Genomic DNA, 25,227 nt, shown 5'->3' on the forward strand with positions numbered 1-25,227 from the left:
TTCTCCAGATGGTCAGAAATGGTAATTTTTTAATGTTTAAATTTTTTTACTGTAAATGACTATTGCATGTGAATTATCACTTTTGGAGCTAAAATAAGTGTGTTTAGAGACATTTTAATGCCTGAAATTGGTCGAAATAGAAGCTTCTGAGTAGGAGAAAAAGTCCGTAAAAATGGCAATTTTGGTCACATTGAGGCTTTAAAAAGTATTTATTCAACACGAGGCACAATTCAAATGACAGTTTGAATAAATTTTTCTACACCAAAAAATCAATTTTCTGATGAAAAACGATGACCCGTGACCTGTCAAACGTTCTCCAGATGGTCAAAAATGGTAAATTTTTTAAAGTTTAATTTGTTGACTGTAAATGACTATTGCATGTGAATGATCACTTTTGGAACTGAAATAAGTGTGTTTAGAGTCATTTTCATGCCTGAAATTGGTTGGACTAGAAGCTTCTGAGTAGGAGAAAAAGTCTGTAAAAATGTCAATTTTGGTAACATTGAGGCTTTAAAACGTAGTTATTCAACATGAGGCACAATCCAAATGACATTTTGAATCAATTTTTCTACAGTCCAAAAAATCAATTTTCTGATGAAAAATGACGACCCTTGACCTGTCGAACTTTCTCCAGATGGTCAGAAATGGTAATTTTTTAATGTTTAAGTTTTTTGACTGTAAATGACTATTGCATGTGAATTATCACTTTTGGAACTAAAATAAGTGTGTTTAGAGTCATTTTAATGCCTCAAATTGGTCGAAATAGAAGCTTCTGAGTAGGAGAAAAAGTCTGTAAAAATGTCAATTTTGGTCACATTGAGGCTTTAAAAAGTAGTTCTTTAACATGAGGCAGAATCCAAATGACAATTTGAATCAATTTTTCTACAGTCCAAAAAATCAATTTTCTGATGAAAAACGATGACACGTTACCTGTCGAACTTTCTCCAGATTGTCAGAATGGTAGGTTTTTTTAAAGTTTAATTTTTTTACTGTAAATGACTATTGCATGTGAATTATCACTTTTGGAGCTAAAATAAGTGTGTTTAGAGTCATTTTAATGCCTGAAATTGGTCGAAATAGAAGCTTCTGAGTAGGATAAAAAGTCCGTAAAAATTGCAATTTTGGTCACATTGAGGCTTTAAAAAGTAGTTATTCAACATGAGGCACAATCCAAATGACATGTTGAATCAATTTTTCTACAGTCCAAAAAATCAATTTTCTGATGAAAAATGATGACCCATGACCTGTCGAGCTTTCTCCAGATTGTCAGAAATGGTAGGTTTTTTTAAAGTTTATGTTTTTTTACTGTAAATGACTATTGCATGTGAATTATCACTTTTGGAGCTAAAATAAGTGTGTTTAGATGCATTTTAATGCCTGAAATTGGTCAAAATAGAAGCTTCTGAGTAGGAGAAAAAGTCTGTAAAATATCAATTTTGGTCACATTGAGGCTTTAAAAAGTAGCTCTTCAACATGAGGCACAATCCAAATGACATTTTGAATCAACTTTTCTACAGTTCAAAAAATCAATTTTCTGTTGAAAAACGATGACCTGTCAAACGTTCTCCAGATGGTCAAAAATGGTAAGTTTTTTAATGTTTAACTTGTTGACTGTAAATGACTATTGCATGTGAATCATCACTTTTGGAACTGAAATAAGTGTGTTTAGAGTCATTTTCATGCCTGAAATAGGTCAGAATAGAAGCTTCTGAGTAGGAGAAAAAGTCTGTAAAAATGGCAATTTTGGTAACATTGAGGCTTTAAAAAGTAGTTCTTCAACATGAGGCAGAATCCAAATGACATTTTGAATAAATTTTTCTACAGTCCAAAAAATCAATTTTCTGATGAAAAACGATGACCCGTGACCTGTCAAAAGTTCTCCAGATAGTCAAAAATGGTAAGTTTTTTAATGTTTAATTTGTTGACTGTAAATGACTATTGCATGTGAATCATCACTTTTGGAACTGAAATAAGTGTGTTTAGAGTCATTTTCATGCCTGAAATTGGTCAGAATAGAAGCTTCTGAGTAGGAGAAAAAGTCTGTAAAAATGGCAATTTTCGTCACATTGAGACTTTAAAAAGTAGTGATTCAACATGAGGCACAATTCAAATGACATTTTGAATCAATTTTTCTACAGTCCAAAAAACCAATTTTCTGATGAAAAACGATGACCCGTGTGACCTGTCGAACTTTCTCCAGATGGTCAGAAATGGTAAATTTTTTAATGTTTAATTTTTTGACTGTAAATGACTATTGCATGTGAATTATCACTTTAGGAACTAAAATAAGTGTGTTTAGAGTCATTTTAATGCCTGAAATTGGTCGAAATAGAAGCTTCTGAGTAGGAGAAAAAGTCTGTAAAAATGTAAATTTTGGTCACATTGAGGCTTTCACAAGTAGTTATTCAACATGAGGCACAAGCCAAATGACATTTTGAATCAATTTTTCTACAGTCCAAAAAATCAATTTTCTGATGAAAAATTATGACCCGTGACCTGTTGAACTTTCTCCAGATTGTCAGAAATGGTAATTTTTTAAAGTTTAATTTCTTGACTGTAAATGACTATTGCATGTGAATTAGCACTTTTGGAACTAAAATAAGAGTGTTTAGAGTCATTTTAATGCCTGAAATTGGTCGAAATAGAAGCTTCTGAGTAGGAGAAAAAGTCTGTAAAAATGTCAATTTTGGTCACATTGAGGCTTTAAAAAGTAGTTCTTCAACATGAGGCACAATCCAAATGACATTTTGAATAAATTTTTCTACACCAAAAAATCAATTTTCTGATGAAAAACGATGACCCGTGACCTGTCAAACGTTCTCCAGATGGTCAAAAATGGTAAATTTTTTAAAGTTTAATTTGTTGACTGTAAATGACTATTGCATGTGAATGATCACTTTTGGAACTGAAATAAGTGTGTTTAGAGTCATTTTCATGCCTGAAATTGGTTGGACTAAAAGCTTCTGAGTAGGAGAAAAAGTCTGTAAAAATGTCAATTTTGGTAACATTGAGGCTTTAAAACATATTTATTCAACATGAGGCACAATCCAAATGACATTTTGAATCAATTTTTTACAGTCCAAAAAATCAATTTTCTGATGAAAAATTATGACCCGTGACCTGGTGAACTTTCTCCAGATTGTCAGAAATGGTAATTTTTTAAAGTTTAATTTCTTGACTGTAAATGACTATTGCATGTGAATTATCACTTTTGGAACTAAAATAAGTGTGTTTAGAGTCATTTTAATGCCTGAAATTGGTCGAAATAGAAGCTTCTGAGTAGGAGAAAAAGTCTGTAAAAATGTAAATTTTGGTCACATTGAGGCTTTATAAAGTAGTTCTTCAACATGAGGCACAATCCAAATGACATTTTGAATCAATTTTTCTACAGTCCAAAAAATCAATTTTCTGATGAAAAACAATGACCCGTGACCCGTCAAACGTTCTCCAGATGGTCAAAAATGGTAAGTTTTTTAATGTTTAATTTGTTGACTGTAAATGACTATTGCATGTGAATCATCACTTTTGGAACTGAAATAAGTGTGTTTAGAGTCATTTTCATGCCTGAAATTGGTCGGAATAGAAGCTTCTGAGTAGGAGAAAAAGTCTGTAGAAATGGCAATTTTGGTCACATTAAGACTTTAAAAAGTAGTTATTCAACATGAGGCACAATCCAAATGACATTTTGAATCAATTTTTCTAGTCCAAAAAATCAAATTTCTGATGAAAAACGATGACCCGTGTGACCTGTCGAACTTTCTCCAGATGGTCAGAAATGGTAATTTTTTAATGTTTAATTTTTTGACTGTAAATGACTATTGCATGTGAATTATCACTTTTGGAACTAAAATAAGTGTGTTTAGAGTCATTTTAATGCCTGAAATTGGTCGAAATAGAAGCTTCTGAGTAGGAGAAAAAGTCTGTAAAAATGTCAATTTTGGTCACATTGAGGCTTTAAAAAGTAGTTTTTCAACATGAGGCACAATCCAAATGACATGTTGAATCAATTTTTCTACAGTCCAAAAAATCAATTTTCTGATGAAAAACGATGACCCGTGACCCGTCAAACGTTCTCCAGATGGTCAAAAATGGTAAGTTTTTTAATGTTTAATTTGTTGACTGTAAATGACTATTGCATGTGAATCATCACTTTTGGAACTGAAATAAGTGTGTTTAGAGTCATTTTCATGCCTGAAATTGGTCGGAATAGAAGCTTCTGAGTAGGAGAAAAAGTCTGTAGAAATGGCAATTTTGGTCACATTGAGACTTTAAAAAGTAGTTATTCAACATGAGGCACAATCCAAATGACATTTTGAATCAATTTTTCTACAGTCCAAAAAATCAATTATCTGATGAAAAACGATGACCCGTGTGACCTGTCGAACTTTCTCCAGATGGTCAGAAATGGTAATTTTTTAATGTTTAATTTTTTGACTGTAAATGGCTATTACGTGTGAATTATCACTTTAGGAACTAAAATAAGTGTGTTTAGAGTCATTTTAATGCCTGAAATTGGTCGAAATAGAAGCTTCTGAGTAGGAGAATAAGTCTGTAAAAATGTCAATTTTGGTCACATTGAGGCTTTAACAAGTAGTTATTCAACATGAGGCACAATCCAAATGACATTTTGAATCAATTTTTCTACAGTCCAAAAAATCAATTTTCTGATGAAAAATTATGACCCGTGACCTGTTGAACTTTCTCCAGATTGTCAGAAATGGTAATTTTTTAATGTTTAATTTTTTGACTGTAAATGACTATTGCATGTGAATTATCACTTTAGGAACTAAACTAAGTGTTTTTAGAGTCATTTAAAAGCCTGAAATTGGTCGAAATAGAAGCTTCTGATTTGGAGAAAAAGTCCGTAAAAATGGCAATTTTGGTCACATTGAGGCTTTAAAAAGTAGTTATTCAACATGAGGCACAATCCAAATGACATGTTGAATCAATTTTTCTACAGTCCAAAAAATCAATTTTCTGATGAAAAATAATGACCCATGACCTGTCGAGCTTTCTCCAGATTGTCAGAAATGGTAGGTTTTTTTAAAGTTTAATTTTTTTACTGTAAATGACTATTGCATGTGAATTATCACTTTTGGAGCTCAAATAAGTGTGTTTAGAGTCATTTTAATGCCGGAAATTGGTAGAAATAGAAGCTTCTGAGTAGGAGAAAAAGTCTGTAAAATATCAATTTTGGTCACATTGAGGCTTTAAAAAGTAGCTCTTCAACATGAGGCACAATCCAAATGACATTTTGAATCAACTTTTCTACAGTTCAAAAAATCAATTTTCTGATGAAAAACGATGACCCGTGACCTGTCGAACTTTCTCCAGATGGTCAGAAATGGTAATTTTTTAATGTTTAAATTTTTAACTGTATTAGACTATTGCATGTGAATTATCACTTTTGGAACTAACATAAGTGTGTTTAGAGTCATTTTAATGCCTGAAATTGGTCGAAATAGAAGCTTCTGAGTAGGAGAAAAAGTCTGTAAAAATGTCAATTTTGGTCACATTGAGGCTTTAAAAAGTAGTTTTTCAACATGAGGCACAATCCAAATGACATGTTGAATCAATTTTTCTACAGTCCAAAAAATCAATTTTCTGATGAAAAACGATGACCCGTGACCCGTCAAACGTTCTCCAGATGGTCAAAAATGGTAAGTTTTTTAATGTTTAATTTGTTGACTGTAAATGACTATTGCATGTGAATCATCACTTTTGGAACTGAAATAAGTGTGTTTAGAGTCATTTTCATGCCTGAAATTGGTCGGAATAGAAGCTTCTGAGTAGGAGAAAAAGTCTGTAGAAATGGCAATTTTGGTAACATTGAGGCTTTAAAAAGTAGTTCTTCAACATGAGGCAGAATCCAAATGACATTTTGAATAAATTTTTCTACAGTCCAAAAAATCAATTTTCTGATGAAAAACGATGACCCGTGACCTGTCAAAAGTTCTCCAGATAGTCAAAAATGGTAAGTTTTTTAATGTTTAATTTGTTGACTGTAAATGACTATTGCATGTGAATCATCACTTTTGGAACTGAAATAAGTGTGTTTAGAGTCATTTTCATGCCTGAAATTGGTCGGAATAGAAGCTTCTGAGTAGGAGAAAAAGTCTGTAAAAATGGCAATTTTCGTCACATTGAGACTTTAAAAAGTAGTGATTCAACATGAGGCACAATTCAAATGACATTTTGAATCAATTTTTCTACAGTCCAAAAAACCAATTTTCTGATGAAAAACGATGACCCGTGTGACCTGTCGAACTTTCTCCAGATGGTCAGAAATGGTAAATTTTTTAATGTTTAATTTTTTGACTGTAAATGACTATTGCATGTGAATTATCACTTTAGGAACTAAAATAAGTGTGTTTAGAGTCATTTTAATGCCTGAAATTGGTCGAAATAGAAGCTTCTGAGTAGGAGAAAAAGTCTGTAAAAATGTAAATTTTGGTCACATTGAGGCTTTCACAAGTAGTTATTCAACATGAGGCACAAGCCAAATGACATTTTGAATCAATTTTTCTACAGTCCAAAAAATCAATTTTCTGATGAAAAATTATGACCCGTGACCTGTTGAACTTTCTCCAGATTGTCAGAAATGGTAATTTTTTAAAGTTTAATTTCTTGACTGTAAATGACTATTGCATGTGAATTAGCACTTTTGGAACTAAAATAAGAGTGTTTAGAGTCATTTTAATGCCTGAAATTGGTCGAAATAGAAGCTTCTGAGTAGGAGAAAAAGTCTGTAAAAATGTCAATTTTGGTCACATTGAGGCTTTAAAAAGTAGTTCTTCAACATGAGGCACAATCCAAATGACATTTTGAATAAATTTTTCTACACCAAAAAATCAATTTTCTGATGAAAAACGATGACCCGTGACCTGTCAAACGTTCTCCAGATGGTCAAAAATGGTAAATTTTTTAAAGTTTAATTTGTTGACTGTAAATGACTATTGCATGTGAATGATCACTTTTGGAACTGAAATAAGTGTGTTTAGAGTCATTTTCATGCCTGAAATTGGTTGGACTAAAAGCTTCTGAGTAGGAGAAAAAGTCTGTAAAAATGTCAATTTTGGTAACATTGAGGCTTTAAAACATATTTATTCAACATGAGGCACAATCCAAATTACATTTTGAATCAATTTTTTACAGTCCAAAAAATCAATTTTCTGATGAAAAATTATGACCCGTGACCTGGTGAACTTTCTCCAGATTGTCAGAAATGGTAATTTTTTAAAGTTTAATTTCTTGACTGTAAATGACTATTGCATGTGAATTATCACTTTTGGAACTAAAATAAGTGTGTTTAGAGTCATTTTAATGCCTGAAATTGGTCGAAATAGAAGCTTCTGAGTAGGAGAAAAAGTCTGTAAAAATGTAAATTTTGGTCACATTGAGGCTTTATAAAGTAGTTCTTCAACATGAGGCACAATCCAAATGACATTTTGAATCAATTTTTCTACAGTCCAAAAAATCAATTTTCTGATGAAAAACAATGACCCGTGACCCGTCAAACGTTCTCCAGATGGTCAAAAATGGTAAGTTTTTTAATGTTTAATTTGTTGACTGTAAATGACTATTGCATGTGAATCATCACTTTTGGAACTGAAATAAGTGTGTTTAGAGTCATTTTCATGCCTGAAATTGGTCGGAATAGAAGCTTCTGAGTAGGAGAAAAAGTCTGTAAAAATGGCAATTTTCGTCACATTGAGACTTTAAAAAGTAGTGATTCAACATGAGGCACAATTCAAATGACATTTTGAATCAATTTTTCTACAGTCCAAAAAACCAATTTTCTGATGAAAAACGATGACCCGTGTGACCTGTCGAACTTTCTCCAGATGGTCAGAAATGGTAAATTTTTTAATGTTTAATTTTTTGACTGTAAATGACTATTGCATGTGAATTATCACTTTAGGAACTAAAATAAGTGTGTTTAGAGTCATTTTAATGCCTGAAATTGGTCGAAATAGAAGCTTCTGAGTAGGAGAAAAAGTCTGTAAAAATGTAAATTTTGGTCACATTGAGGCTTTCACAAGTAGTTATTCAACATGAGGCACAAGCCAAATGACATTTTGAATCAATTTTTCTACAGTCCAAAAAATCAATTTTCTGATGAAAAATTATGACCCGTGACCTGTTGAACTTTCTCCAGATTGTCAGAAATGGTAATTTTTTAAAGTTTAATTTCTTGACTGTAAATGACTATTGCATGTGAATTAGCACTTTTGGAACTAAAATAAGAGTGTTTAGAGTCATTTTAATGCCTGAAATTGGTCGAAATAGAAGCTTCTGAGTAGGAGAAAAAGTCTGTAAAAATGTCAATTTTGGTCACATTGAGGCTTTAAAAAGTAGTTCTTCAACATGAGGCACAATCCAAATGACATTTTGAATAAATTTTTCTACACCAAAAAATCAATTTTCTGATGAAAAACGATGACCCGTGACCTGTCAAACGTTCTCCAGATGGTCAAAAATGGTAAATTTTTTAAAGTTTAATTTGTTGACTGTAAATGACTATTGCATGTGAATGATCACTTTTGGAACTGAAATAAGTGTGTTTAGAGTCATTTTCATGCCTGAAATTGGTTGGACTAAAAGCTTCTGAGTAGGAGAAAAAGTCTGTAAAAATGTCAATTTTGGTAACATTGAGGCTTTAAAACATATTTATTCAACATGAGGCACAATCCAAATGACATTTTGAATCAATTTTTTACAGTCCAAAAAATCAATTTTCTGATGAAAAATTATGACCCGTGACCTGGTGAACTTTCTCCAGATTGTCAGAAATGGTAATTTTTTAAAGTTTAATTTCTTGACTGTAAATGACTATTGCATGTGAATTATCACTTTTGGAACTAAAATAAGTGTGTTTAGAGTCATTTTAATGCCTGAAATTGGTCGAAATAGAAGCTTCTGAGTAGGAGAAAAAGTCTGTAAAAATGTAAATTTTGGTCACATTGAGGCTTTATAAAGTAGTTCTTCAACATGAGGCACAATCCAAATGACATTTTGAATCATTTTTTCTACAGTCCAAAAAATCAATTTTCTGATGAAAAACAATGACCCGTGACCCGTCAAACGTTCTCCAGATGGTCAAAAATGGTAAGTTTTTTAATGTTTAATTTGTTGACTGTAAATGACTATTGCATGTGAATCATCACTTTTGGAACTGAAATAAGTGTGTTTAGAGTCATTTTCATGCCTGAAATTGGTCGAAATAGAAGCTTCTGAGTAGGAGAAAAAGTCTGTAGAAATGGCAATTTTGGTCACATTGAGACTTTAAAAGTAGTTATTCAACATGAGGCACAATCCAAATGACATTTTGAATCAATTTTTCTAGTCCAAAAAATCAAATTTCTGATGAAAAACGATGACCCGTGTGACCTGTCGAACTTTCTCCAGATGGTCAGAAATGGTAATTTTTTAATGTTTAATTTTTTGACTGTAAATGGCTATTGCGTGTGAATTATCACTTTAGGAACTAAAATAAGTGTGTTTAGAGTCATTTTAATGCCTGAAATTGGTCGAAATAGAAGCTTCTGAGTAGGAGAATAAGTCTGTGAAAATGTCAATTTTGGTCACATTGAGGCTTTAACAAGTAGTTATTCAACATGAGGCACAATCCAAATGACATTTTGAATCAATTTTTCTACAGTCCAAAAAATCAATTTTCTGATGAAAAATTATGACCCGTGACCTGTTGAACTTTCTCCAGATTGTCAGAAATGGTAATTTTTTAATGTTTAATTTTTTGACTGTAAATGACTATTGCATGTGAATTATCACTTTTGGAACTAAAATAAGTGTGTTTAGAGTCATTTTAATGCCTGAAATTGGTCGAAATAGAAGCTTCTGAGTAGGAGAAAAAGTCTGTAAAAATGTCAATTTTGGTCACATTGAGGCTTTAAAAAGTAGTTTTTCAACATGAGGCACAATCCAAATGACATGTTGAATCAATTTTTCTACAGTCCAAAAAATCAATTTTCTGATGAAAAACGATGACCCGTGACCCGTCAAACGTTCTCCAGATGGTCAAAAATGGTAAGTTTTTTAATGTTTAATTTGTTGACTGTAAATGACTATTGCATGTGAATCATCACTTTTGGAACTGAAATACGTGTGTTTAGAGTCATTTTCATGCCTGAAATTGGTCGGAATAGAAGCTTCTGAGTAGGAGAAAAAGTCTGTAGAAATGGCAATTTTGGTCACATTGAGACTTTAAAAAGTAGTTATTCAACATGAGGCACAATCCAAATGACATTTTGAATCAATTTTTCTACAGTCCAAAAAATCAATTATCTGATGAAAAACGATGACCCGTGTGACCTGTCGAACTTTCTCCAGATGGTCAGAAATGGTAATTTTTTAATGTTTAATTTTTTGACTGTAAATGGCTATTACGTGTGAATTATCACTTTAGGAACTAAAATAAGTGTGTTTAGAGTCATTTTAATGCCTGAAATTGGTCGAAATAGAAGCTTCTGAGTAGGAGAATAAGTCTGTAAAAATGTCAATTTTGGTCACATTGAGGCTTTAACAAGTAGTTATTCAACATGAGGCACAATCCAAATGACATTTTGAATCAATTTTTCTACAGTCCAAAAAATCAATTTTCTGATGAAAAATTATGACCCGTGACCTGTTGAACTTTCTCCAGATTGTCAGAAATGGTAATTTTTTAATGTTTAATTTTTTGACTGTAAATGACTATTGCATGTGAATTATCACTTTAGGAACTAAACTAAGTGTTTTTAGAGTCATTTAAAAGCCTGAAATTGGTCGAAATAGAAGCTTCTGATTTGGAGAAAAAGTCCGTAAAAATGGCAATTTTGGTCACATTGAGGCTTTAAAAAGTAGTTATTCAACATGAGGCACAATCCAAATGACATGTTGAATCAATTTTTCTACAGTCCAAAAAATCAATTTTCTGATGAAAAATAATGACCCATGACCTGTCGAGCTTTCTCCAGATTGTCAGAAATGGTAGGTTTTTTTAAAGTTTAATTTTTTTACTGTAAATGACTATTGCATGTGAATTATCACTTTTGGAGCTCAAATAAGTGTGTTTAGAGTCATTTTAATGCCGGAAATTGGTAGAAATAGAAGCTTCTGAGTAGGAGAAAAAGTCTGTAAAATATCAATTTTGGTCACATTGAGGCTTTAAAAAGTAGCTCTTCAACATGAGGCACAATCCAAATGACATTTTGAATCAACTTTTCTACAGTTCAAAAAATCAATTTTCTGATGAAAAACGATGACCCGTGACCTGTCGAACTTTCTCCAGATGGTCAGAAATGGTAATTTTTTAATGTTTAAATTTTTAACTGTATTAGACTATTGCATGTGAATTATCACTTTTGGAACTAACATAAGTGTGTTTAGAGTCATTTTAATGCCTGAAATTGGTCGAAATAGAAGCTTCTGAGTAGGAGAAAAAGTCTGTAAAAATGTCAATTTTGGTCACATTGAGGCTTTAAAAAGTAGTTTTTCAACATGAGGCACAATCCAAATGACATGTTGAATCAATTTTTCTACAGTCCAAAAAATCAATTTTCTGATGAAAAACGATGACCCGTGACCCGTCAAACGTTCTCCAGATGGTCAAAAATGGTAAGTTTTTTAATGTTTAATTTGTTGACTGTAAATGACTATTGCATGTGAATCATCACTTTTGGAACTGAAATAAGTGTGTTTAGAGTCATTTTCATGCCTGAAATTGGTCGGAATAGAAGCTTCTGAGTAGGAGAAAAAGTCTGTAGAAATGGCAATTTTGGTCACATTGAGACTTTAAAAAGTAGTTATTCAACATGAGGCACAATCCAAATGACATTTTGAATCAATTTTTCTACAGTCCAAAAAATCAATTATCTGATGAAAAACGATGACCCGTGTGACCTGTCGAACTTTCTCCAGATGGTCAGAAATGGTAATTTTTTAATGTTTAATTTTTTGACTGTAAATGGCTATTACGTGTGAATTATCACTTTAGGAACTAAAATAAGTGTGTTTAGAGTCATTTTAATGCCTGAAATTGGTCGAAATAGAAGCTTCTGAGTAGGAGAATAAGTCTGTAAAAATGTCAATTTTGGTCACATTGAGGCTTTAACAAGTAGTTATTCAACATGAGGCACAATCCAAATGACATTTTGAATCAATTTTTCTACAGTCCAAAAAATCAATTTTCTGATGAAAAATTATGACCCGTGACCTGTTGAACTTTCTCCAGATTGTCAGAAATGGTAATTTTTTAATGTTTAATTTTTTGACTGTAAATGACTATTGCATGTGAATTATCACTTTAGGAACTAAACTAAGTGTTTTTAGAGTCATTTAAAAGCCTGAAATTGGTCGAAATAGAAGCTTCTGATTTGGAGAAAAAGTCCGTAAAAATGGCAATTTTGGTCACATTGAGGCTTTAAAAAGTAGTTATTCAACATGAGGCACAATCCAAATGACATGTTGAATCAATTTTTCTACAGTCCAAAAAATCAATTTTCTGATGAAAAATAATGACCCATGACCTGTCGAGCTTTCTCCAGATTGTCAGAAATGGTAGGTTTTTTTAAAGTTTAATTTTTTTACTGTAAATGACTATTGCATGTGAATTATCACTTTTGGAGCTCAAATAAGTGTGTTTAGAGTCATTTTAATGCCGGAAATTGGTAGAAATAGAAGCTTCTGAGTAGGAGAAAAAGTCTGTAAAATATCAATTTTGGTCACATTGAGGCTTTAAAAAGTAGCTCTTCAACATGAGGCACAATCCAAATGACATTTTGAATCAACTTTTCTACAGTTCAAAAAATCAATTTTCTGATGAAAAACGATGACCCGTGACCTGTCGAACTTTCTCCAGATGGTCAGAAATGGTAATTTTTTAATGTTTAAATTTTTAACTGTATTAGACTATTGCATGTGAATTATCACTTTTGGAACTAACATAAGTGTGTTTAGAGTCATTTAAATGACTGAAATTGGTCGAAATAGAAGCTTCTGAGTAGGAGAAAAAGTCTGTAAAAATGTAAATTTTGGTCACATTGAGGCTTTAAAAGTAGTTCTTCAACATGAGGCAGAATCCAAATGACATTTTGAATAAATTTTTCTACAGTCCAAAAAATCAATTTTCTGATGAAAAACGATGACCCGTGACCCGTCAAAAGTTCTCCAGATAGTCAAAAATGGTAAGTTTTTTAATGTTTAATTTGTTGACTGTAAATGACTATTGCATGTGAATCATCACTTTTGGAACTGAAATAAGTGTGTTTAGAGTCATTTTCATGCCTGAAATTGGTCGGAATAGAAGCTTCTGAGTAGGAGAAAAAGTCTGTAGAAATGGCAATTTTGGTCACATTGAGACTTTAAAAAGTAGTTATTCAACATGAGGCACAATCCAAATGACATTTTGAATCAATTTTTCTACAGTCCAAAAAATCAATTATCTGATGAAAAACGATGACCCGTGTGACCTGTCGAACTTTCTCCAGATGGTCAGAAATGGTAATTTTTTAATGTTTAATTTTTTGACTGTAAATGGCTATTACGTGTGAATTATCACTTTAGGAACTAAAATAAGTGTGTTTAGAGTCATTTTAATGCCTGAAATTGGTCGAAATAGAAGCTTCTGAGTAGGAGAATAAGTCTGTAAAAATGTCAATTTTGGTCACATTGAGGCTTTAACAAGTAGTTATTCAACATGAGGCACAATCCAAATGACATTTTGAATCAATTTTTCTACAGTCCAAAAAATCAATTTTCTGATGAAAAATTATGACCCGTGACCTGTTGAACTTTCTCCAGATTGTCAGAAATGGTAATTTTTTAATGTTTAATTTTTTGACTGTAAATGACTATTGCATGTGAATTATCACTTTAGGAACTAAGCTAAGTGTTTTTAGAGTCATTTAAAAGCCTGAAATTGGTCGAAATAGAAGCTTCTGATTTGGAGAAAAAGTCCGTAAAAATGGCAATTTTGGTCACATTGAGGCTTTAAAAAGTAGTTATTCAACATGAGGCACAATCCAAATGACATGTTGAATCAATTTTTCTACAGTCCAAAAAATCAATTTTCTGATGAAAAATAATGACCCATGACCTGTCGAGCTTTCTCCAGATTGTCAGAAATGGTAGGTTTTTTTAAAGTTTAATTTTTTTACTGTAAATGACTATTGCATGTGAATTATCACTTTTGGAGCTCAAATAAGTGTGTTTAGAGTCATTTTAATGCCGGAAATTGGTAGAAATAGAAGCTTCTGAGTAGGAGAAAAAGTCTGTAAAATATCAATTTTGGTCACATTGAGGCTTTAAAAAGTAGCTCTTCAACATGAGGCACAATCCAAATGACATTTTGAATCAACTTTTCTACAGTTCAAAAAATCAATTTTCTGATGAAAAACGATGACCCGTGACCTGTCGAACTTTCTCCAGATGGTCAGAAATGGTAATTTTTTAATGTTTAAATTTTTAACTGTATTAGACTATTGCATGTGAATTATCACTTTTGGAACTAACATAAGTGTGTTTAGAGTCATTTAAATGACTGAAATTGGTCGAAATAGAAGCTTCTGAGTAGGAGAAAAAGTCTGTAAAAATGTAAATTTTGGTCACATTGAGGCTTTAAAAGTAGTTCTTCAACATGAGGCAGAATCCAAATGACATTTTGAATAAATTTTTCTACAGTCCAAAAAATCAATTTTCTGATGAAAAACGATGACCCGTGACCCGTCAAAAGTTCTCCAGATAGTCAAAAATGGTAAGTTTTTTAATGTTTAATTTGTTGACTGTAAATGACTATTGCATGTGAATCATCACTTTTGGAACTGAAATAAGTGTGTTTAGAGTCATTTTCATGCCTGAAATTGGTCGGAATAGAAGCTTCTGAGTAGGAGAAAAAGTCTGTAAAAATGGCAATTTTCGTCACATTGAGACTTTAAAAAGTAGTGATTCAACATGAGGCACAATTCAAATGACATTTTGAATCAATTTTTCTACAGTCCAAAAAACCAATTTTCTGATGAAAAACGATGACCCGTGTGACCTGTCGAACTTTCTCCAGATGGTCAGAAATGGTAAATTTTTTAATGTTTAATTTTTTGACTGTAAATGACTATTGCATGTGAATTATCACTTTAGGAACTAAAATAAGTGTGTTTAGAGTCATTTTAATGCCTGAAATTGGTCGAAATAGAAGCTTCTGAGTAGGAGAAAAAGTCTGTAAAAATGTAAATTTTGGTCACATTGAGGCTTTCACAAGTAGTTATTCAACATGAGGCACAAGCCAAATGACATTTTGAATCAATTTTTCTACAGTCCAAAAAATCAATTTTCTGATGAAAAATTATGACTCGTGACCTGTTGAACTTTCTCCAGATTGTCAGAAATGGTAATTTTTTAAAGTTTAATTTCTTGACTGTAAATGACTATTGCATGTGAATTAGCACTTTTGGAACTAAAATAAGTGTGTTTAGAGTCATTTTAATGCCTGAAATTGGTCGAAATAGAAGCTTCTGAGTAGGAGAAAAAGTCTGTAAAAATGTCAATTTTGGTCACATTGAGGCTTTAAAAAGTAGTTCTTCAACATGAGGCACAATCCAAATGACATTTTGAATAAATTTTTCTACACCAAAAAATCAATTTTCTGATGAAAAACGATGACCCGTGACCTGTCAAACGTTCTCCAGATGGTCAAAAATGGTAAATTTTTTAAAGTTTAATTTGTTGACTGTAAATGACTATTGCATGTGAATGATCACTTTTGGAACTGAAATAAGTGTGTTTAGAGTCATTTTCATGCCTGAAATTGGTTGGACTAAAAGCTTCTGAGTAGGAGAAAAAGTCTGTAAAAATTTCAATTTTGGTAACATTGAGGCTTTAAAACGTATTTATTCAACATGAGGCACAATCCAAATGACATTTTGAATCAATTTTTTACAGTCCAAAAAATCAATTTTCTGATGAAAAATTATGACCCGTGACCTGGTGAACTTTCTCCAGATTGTCAGAAATGGTAATTTTTTAAAGTTTAATTTCTTGACTGTAAATGACTATTGCATGTGAATTATCACTTTTGGAACTAAAATAAGTGTGTTTAGAGTCATTTTAATGCCTGAAATTGGTCGAAATAGAAGCTTCTGAGTAGGAGAAAAAGTCTGTAAAAATGTCAATTTTGGTCACATTGAGGCTTTAAAAAGTAGCTGCTTGATGCTTCTGGCTGGCGCTGCATCGGTGGGAGGGCTGTTCACACTCACGACTTGCGGAACCCGCTTCGCGGGTCCCGCTGCGGAACCCCCTCACCTCCACTTGCCGCTGCTGGTCTCCTGCCTGTCTGGCTGCTTCGTGGGGGCTTGAGAGGCTACAGGGCTGCGAGCGTGAACCGGGACTCATCTTCCCAGGAGTCCCGGACCCGGAGGCTGAGTCACCTGGCCCCGCTCTCCCTGAACGCCCCGTCCACACCTTGCTAAATTTAAACTGCACCTGGACCTTCTCTTCGTGGGATGCTGCTTGATGCTTCTGGCTGGCGCTGCATCGGTGTGAGGGCTGTTCACACTCACGACTTGCGGAACCCGCTTCGCGGGTCCCGCTGCGGAACCCCCTCACCTCCACTTGCCGCTGCTGGTCTCCTGCCTGTCTGTCTGCTTCTTGGGGGCTTGAGAGGCTACAGGGCTGCGAGCGTTAACCGGGACTCATCTTCCCAGGAGTCCCGGACCCGGAGGCTGAGTCACCTGGCCCCGCTCTCCCTGAACGCCCCGCCCACACCTTGCTAAATTTAAACTGCACCTGGACCTTCTCTTCGTGGGACGCTGCTTGATGCTTCTGGCTGGCGCTGCATCGGTGTGAGGGCTGTTCACACTCACGACTTGCGGAACCCGCTTTGCGGGTCCCGCTGCGGAACCCCCTCACCTCCACTTGCCGCTGCTGGTCTCCTGCCTGTCTGGCTGCTTCGTGGGGGCTTGAGAGGCTACAGGGCTGCGAGCGTGAACCGGGACTCATCTTCCCAGGAGTCCCGGACCCGGAGGCTGAGTCACCTGGCCCCGCTCTCCCTGAACGCCCCGCCCACACCTTGCTAAATTTAAACTGCACCTGGACCTTCTCTTCGTGGGACGCTGCTTGATGCTTCTGGCTGGCGCTGCATCGGTGTGAGGGCTGTTCACACTCACGACTTGCGGAACCCGCTTCGCGGGTCCCGCTGCGGAACCCCCTCACCTCCACTTGCCGCTGCTGGTCTCCTGCCTGTCTGGCTGCTTCGTGGGGGCTTGAGAGGCTACAGGGCTGCGAGCGTGAACCGGGACTCATCTTCCCAGGAGTCCCGGACCCGGAGGCTGAGTCACCTGGCCCCGCTCTCCCTGAACGCCCCGCCCACACCTTGCTAAATTTAAACTGCACCTGGACCTTCTCTTCGTGGGACGCTGCTTGATGCTTCTGGCTGGCGCTGCATCGGTGTGAGGGCTGTTCACACTCACGACTTGCGGAACCCGCTCACCTCCACTTGCCGCTGCTGGTCTCCTGCCTGTCTGGCTGCTTCGTGGGGGCTTGAGAGGCTACAGGGCTGCGAGCTTGAACCGGGACTCATCTTCCCAGGAGTCCCGGACCCGGAGGCTGAGTCACCTGGCCCCGCTCTCCCTGAACGCCCCGCCCACACCTTGTCACAACACACCTCATTGGTCCTTGGGATATAAATACTGGAGAGTGACGCTGCGCGGGAGCGCGCGGGAGCGCGCGGGAGCGCGCGGGAGCGTCCGGGGCGAAGACCGGGCAAAGAGCGGGCCGTTTGAGGCCGTTCGAGTACGTGAGAGTCCGGTCCGGGCCCCCCCTCTTCGCCTGGATCCAAAGGTATTTGAACTGTCAGTAAAATGTGCACACGGGAAACCAGGAGTAAAACTTCCTCACAAATTGCATCTGGGGCCGTTAAAGGACCTATTGACACTTACTTTGCCAAAGCTGGCTCCCTTTTGTTTGAGGAAATAGAGGTTCTCGAGCGCAGAATCTCACAAGAAATAGACTGGGTAAGAAGGTCCTCATTGGGCCCCATGGCCCATGTTAGAACCCCAGAAAATAGATCTGGTCTTCCAAATAACCATAGTATAGACCCGGCAACATGTCCTATCCCAGCCATTAATTTCACCAATCCCGAGTTTACTACTGAGGCCCCGAGTTACCTTGAGGACATGAGCCTTATGGCCCTACCCACCACGCAAATCCCCCAGCTTACATCTATAGAGAACACTGAGACAGCTAAAGTTGCAGGAACTAACCTAGACAGCAACAGGGGTACCAGGGAAGGGGCTGTTCCTAAAAAGAAGCAGGGCCTCCAAAATAAAGTAGATCACAGGACTAAAACTTCGAAATCTAAGCAAGCCAGAGGCAAAAGGGAGATAGGTGCTTCCTCCGAGCACACTGGGAATACATTAGGACCGCCATCTCCCCTTAGAACGAGTAAGTTAACTTCACTACCACAACCTATTAGCAACGCACCATCAGACACTATTTCAGATGACATTACTTTAGAAGATATAGGCACCTTAGTTAGGTCTCTGTTGAGCCCTCTTGAGGCAAGACTGATTAAGATGGAAGCCAGACTAGTTAGTATTGAAAAGGCTACCGTGCAACTCGTAGACTCAAGGAAAACTGTCAACAGTGGGACCAAAATATTTAGCGAGGGATCAGGTTCAAAACTTACCAAAGGCAACTTCCCTCCCACACCAACCACTAATAAATCCCCGCAAATTAATCCCAAACCCCCACAACCAGTACAAATTAACGCTCCGGCACCAGTGGTTGTAAATATGGCCCCCACTCCCATTCAACAATCGGCTACTGCTATCCCAAAATCAACCCTCCCGCCGAAAGACAATAATACCCAGCCTCCGGCCAAAGCTAAGAGTGACCCTCCTACTACTGGAGAGAAACCTGACATTACTTCTAAACCTAAATTCATAAACCTCCCCCCAGAAGTAGCACCTTACACTCTGGTTCTGGTGGGGGTCCCTGAATTAAATTCTACTACATCTGAATCCACCATCTCACTAATAAATAAAGTAATCAATTGGCTCTCCGTAAACAGACCGCTACCGAGAGGTACTACTAGCGATATAACCATGGCTAGGAGGGCAACGTGGGTGGGCTACACTAAGAAATCCATCAGTGGCGACTGCATTCTGGTCACCTTCAGAGATCCGAATGCAGCCGCATATATTTGCACCCGTGCTGCTGATGGGGATTTTGCGAGCACCATCCAACCATTACCCCTCTCATTCTTTTACCCCTCAAATTTTTACAACCTGGAGGATCACAGGTGGAGGCATCACCAGGAGCTGTTGGAGGGTTGGGAAAATAGACGGAGGAAGAACAACAACTATCCGTCATATAGGGAAAGACCAACAGAGCAGTTCCCTACTTATGGGGGTGAGGCCGGCTGGGAAACTGTTGCAAGAAGGAGGGGGGGAGGCGGTGGACAGAGGAGGGGAATTCCAGGGCCACACAGAATCCACTACCCCGCCCATCTATCTACCCATAACCGCTTTAGTAGCCTTGAGATGGTAGACTGACATGCGGTTGATGAGGGGAGCGCAATTCAAATATCTCACATAAATGGGCTCAAATTTGACCTGGTTGATGATATTCATCCTTCAGCATTTGGCACAGCTGATCCTGCACATGTCCCAAGTGTCGTGCCCTCCCCTCCCCTCCATGATAATAACCCCAAGGGCACGTCCTTCGTCCCCACAAACCTTCGGCGGCCCCACGAGTGCACCACCACCACTTTGGCTCATATGGGCAGGGCCTCCACCCAACCACTAGAAATAATAGTGATTTCATGGAATGTGGCTGGCCTTGCTAGCAAGATAGATTGCACAGAATGGGGTACATATATCAGTTCGAAGGATATAATTCTATTACAAGAAACTTGGGCGCGTGAAGAAATAGCATTTCCGGGTTTTGCCTCCTTCTTCAAAGCAGCTAAATGGGGGGGTAGGGGCAGGCCATCTGGGGGACTAACTACATGGGTAGCCACGGATTTAGGATGCCAAGCTACTTATCTAGAGACCGCTTCTGATGATTTACTGGCTGTCTCACTCGAGTGGCCAGACTCATCGAAGTTGATAGTAATTAATATCTATTCAAGGCCGGTTCCAATGCATAAAGAATCTGGCACAGTGGATGAGCTAGCCAAGCTCCTAGAAGGTATCCCAAGTGAACTGGCTTGCCTGATAGGAGGCGATTTTAATGCTCAATATGAACCACTGCCGGGGCTACGTGATGGTCCTTCTCTGGAAGAAGACTCATATTGGCTCATACCTGAGACGGTGGCACCTTCCCCACGGGCTTGGACTCCACTAGCCCTACAGATAACCGCCCTCACCCTCAATCTTGGTCTAAGGGCATGCAACGGTCGCACTAAATCAGACACGCCAAGTATCCATACTTTTAATAAACCCGGCAGTGAATCCAGATTGGATTACATAATGGTTAAACTGTTCATGTGGTCAGCAATAGTGGACTTTAAAGTTACCCCAAGGCTAGACAGTGACCACAACTCCCTGGAATTGACCTACTGTCTACCTGGGAGAGACCCAAGAATCAATGGGTTGGTTAAAGATAAAACGGGCCTCCTACTTGAAAATAACCGTAGGAAGGTCAAGTGGGAGAAACTGGCCAGCAACCCAGAACGAATATCCTGCCTATATGAAAGGATAATTCCATTACTGGAGGATGCCTTCCAGCTAGGATCTAGGGTTTTAGACGACGTTATGCGAGGAGAGCTTGCACAAATACATGCAGGCATCCTCACTACCCTAGAGCAGGATCTTTTTTCATCTTCAAGGCAAAGGAATGGCCTTAAACCAAAGACATCTTGGTACAATGCTGCTTGCAGGGAAGCCAAGGCCAACTTGCTACTTGCCATAAAGGAACATCACAACAAAGATGAAATTCGCGCCAGGAGAAGATCCTATAAAATCCTCCTGGAGAATGCAAGGGCAGAATGGGACCACGATTACTGGGAAAATCTCACTATTGCATTAACAACCAGAGATTCCCGTAAATTTTGGCGTGTAGTGGCGAATGGCACGGAGGATTTATCTTCCGCAATAGAGCCCAATATAGCCCCCACGGTATGGCAGACCCATTTTGAAGCCCTGTACGCAGAGGGTGGGGGTGAACAGAACAGAGATGGTCCCACAATTTCATTCTGCCCGATCGGGGTTGCTTTCACTGAAAAAGAAGTGAGGGAAGCCATTAAAGGGTTAGCTGCTGGAAAAGCCCCTGGTCTCGATGGGGTGCCCGGTGACCTGTTTAAGCAGGAACCCGGGATATGGGCACCCTATCTCACATTAATTTTTAATGCCATTGCCGGGGGACTGGAGGTGCCTGATACTTGGAGGGGAGCAGAGGTGGTCCCAATCTTCAAAAAGGGATCCCCCTTGCTCCCCTCCAACTATCGTCCTATCAGTTTAATCGATATATCCCAAAAATTGTTCGGTAGACTGATTTTGAATCGATTGCACGCCTGGATCGAAGAAATGGAAATCTTGTCCCCTTACCAGGCAGGATTCAGGGAGGGCGTGTCAACCATAGACCAAATCTTCAGGTTAAATCTCCTCTACTGGAGAACAGCCATAATCGAGGGCGGCAGTCTATACACCATCTTTGTAGACTTACGTGCCGCCTTTGATTTGGTTCCCAGAGCGAGGCTATGGAGAGTTATGGAAGAGTTGGACGTACCTACTGACATCCTGACAATCCTGATGAGACTTCACCACAATAACTACGCTCGCGTAAGGTGTGGCAAAATTGGCAAACTAACCGAAAGGTTCCCCGTTCGCAGAGGGGTGAGACAGGGTTGTGTGCTCGCACCGACCCTGTTCTGCATCTTTGTGAACGGGGTAGTTGCCCACCTAAACAGGATTCACAACTCGGATGCTCCAAAATTAACCGGCAGCAGGGTGCCTGCAATTATGTTTGCAGATGACACCCTGCTGCTGTCTAAATCCCCTATGGGGATCCAGCGCATCTTGGATGGTTTTCTAGATTTTTGTAACGATCGGGGACTGGAAATCAACCCTCAAAAAACTAAGTTCATGATTCTGAACCCCAAGCCCCAGAATCGTGCCCCACCCAGGCTCGGCACAACACAATTGGAACGTGTGCACAATATTGAATATTTGGGGATCACGTTAAGCGAACATCTATCGTGGACGTCTCATCAGGCCAAAGCGACCATCAAACTGGCACAGTTGGCGGGTGGCACTTTGCGCTTGGCGAACAAATCTTTCTACCGTCCACTGACCCCAATTATTCATATATATAAAACCCAAGCAAGGGCGGGTGTTACATATGGGGGTGAAATCTGGGGTCACACTCATGTCCCAAAGTTACAGTCCACCGAAAACAAATTCCTGAGACAGGTAACTGCCCTTCCCCAAAGCACTCCATTACTCCCCCTTAGATTAGACCTGGGAGTAAGACCAATATCAGAGGAGCTAGGTCTTAAACCCCTAACCTTTTGGAGGCGTTTGTGGTGTAGCTCCAATCTCTTAATTTACAGAGAGGAACTTCAGGAATTCTTACAGCTGCGGAACGCCTTGAGGATTCCGTGGCTGACCTATGTCAAGGGTAGGTTTGAGGATCTGGGCTATCCGGAACTATGGACCGATCCTTCCAAATCCTGTGTAAAGATTTCAAAGAAGGCACTCGCAAGAGCATACTACAATTTGATGCTCACAAGAGCCATCAACGAGAGCCGTGAAGGATCATTGACCCACTTATTCCTGAAAGCAAAAGACTCCTACTGCCTGGAAAGCACTCTAGATGCGATCTCCCCTCTGCTAACGAGGAAATTATTATTTCAATGGAGATATGGATGCCTTCCTCTAGCTTTTTTCACAGCGTCTTGGTCTCCATGCTCCACCACAGCAACCTGCCCTGTTTGTGCTCATCCGAAAGAAGACGAAGTTCACGCCGTTTTTTTCTGCAAGGGCTACAAGAGGAGCAGGAAACGCTGGTTAGTCCCGCTACTTAGGAATTTGGGCTTCAGATCCTTCCAACCAGCCTATAGGGTTTTAAAGTCAGACCTTTCTCCCATTGTCGTTTTTGCAGTTGCGAAATTCTTAACTTCTATGTGGTTTACCCGTAGCAGCGTCCTGAAAAGACTTGTATAAATTGACTTATTGTTAGATTTTAGCACAGTATACCATACTTCTTTTTTTCTCTTAATGCATTTTAATGTCTTAATTCATTGGATCACATCATGTTTAATACTTTTTTAATTGTCCTTATTTTGCTATGTATCTTTTATGATCTGTGATCGAAATAAAGATTTCTGAAACGAAACGAAAGAAGCTTCTGAGTAGGAGAAAAAGTCTGTAAAAATGTAAATTTTGGTCACATTGAGGCTTTATAAAGTAGTTCTTCAACATGAGGCACAATCCAAATGACATTTTGAATCAATTTTTCTACAGTCCAAAAAATCAATTTTCTGATGAAAAATGACGACCGTGACCTGTCGAACTTTCTCCAGATGGTCAGAAATGGTAATTTTTTAATGTTTAAGTTTTTTGACTGTAAATGACTATTGCATGTGAATTATCACTTTTGGAACTAAAATAAGTGTGTTTAGAGTCATTTTAATGCCTCAAATTGGTCGAAATAGAAGCTTCTGAGTAGGAGAAAAAGTCTGTAAAAATGTCAATTTTGGTCACATTGAGGCTTTAAAAGGTAGTTCTTTAACATGAGGCAGAATCCAAATGACATTTTGAATCAATTTTTCTACAGTCCAAAAAATCAATTTTCTGATGAAAAATGATGACCCATGACCTGTCGAGCTTTCTCCAGATTGTCAGAAATGGTAGTTTTTTTTAAAGTTTATGTTTTTTTACTGTAAATGACTATTGCATGTGAATTATCACTTTTGGAGCTAAAATAAGTGTGTTTAGAGTCATTTTAATGCCTGAAATTGGTCGAAATAGAAGCTTCTGAGTTGGAGAAAAAGTCTGTAAAATATCAATTTTGGTCACATTGAGGCTTTAAAAAGTAGCTCTTCAACATGAGGCACAATCCAAATGACATTTTGAATCAACTTTTCTACAGTTCAAAAAATCAATTTTCTGTTGAAAAACGATGACCCGTGACCTGTCGAACTTTCTCCAGATGGTCAGAAATGGTAATTTTTAATGTTTAAATTTTTAACTGTAAAAGACTATTGCATGTGAATTATCACTTTTGGAACTAAAATAAGTGTGTTTAGAGTCATTTAAATGACTGAAATTGGTCGAAATAGAAGCTTCTGAGTAGGAGAAAAAGTCTGTAAAAATGTCAATTTTGGTCACATTGAGGCTTTAAAAAGTAGTTCTTCAACATGAGGCACAATCCAAATGACATTTTGAATAAATTTTTCTACACCAAAAAATCAATTTTCTGATGAAAAACGATGACACGTTACCTGTCGAACTTTCTCCAGATTGTCAGAAATGGTAGGTTTTTTTAAAGTTTAATTTTTTTACTGTAAATGACTATTGGATGTGAATTATCACTTTTGGAGCTAAAATAAGTGTGTTTAGAGTCATTTTAATGCCTGAAATTGGTCGAAATAGAAGCTTCTGAGTAGGAGAAAAAGTCCGTAAAAATGGCAATTTTGGTCACATAGAGGCTTTAAAAAGTAGTTATTCAACACGAGGCACAATCCAAATGACATGTTGAATCAATTTTTCTACAGTCCAAAAAATCAATTTTCTGATGAAAAATGATGACCCATGACCTGTCGAGCTTTCTCCAGATTGTCAGAAATGGTAGGTTTTTTTAAAGTTTATGTTTTTTTACTGTAAATGACTATTGCATGTGAATTATCACTTTTGGAGCTAAAATAAGTGTGTTTAGAGTCATTTTAATGCCTGAAATTGGTCGAAATAGAAGCTTCTGAGTTGGAGAAAAAGTCTGTAAAATATCAATTTTGGTCACATTGAGGCTTTAAAAAGTAGCTCTTCAACATGAGGCACAATCCAAATGACATTTTGAATCAACTTTTCTACAGTTCAAAAAATCAATTTTCTGTTGAAAAACGATGACCCGTGACCTGTCGAACTTTCTCCAGATGGTCAGAAATGGTAATTTTTAATGTTTAAATTTTTAACTGTAAAAGACTATTGCATGTGAATTATCACTTTTGGAACTAAAATAAGTGTGTTTAGAGTCATTTAAATGACTGAAATTGGTCGAAATAGAAGCTTCTGAGTA

The sequence above is a fragment of the Triturus cristatus genome, chromosome 9 (genome assembly GCF_964204655.1).
Source record: "Triturus cristatus chromosome 9, aTriCri1.1, whole genome shotgun sequence".
Taxonomy (NCBI): Eukaryota; Metazoa; Chordata; class Amphibia; order Caudata; family Salamandridae; genus Triturus; species Triturus cristatus.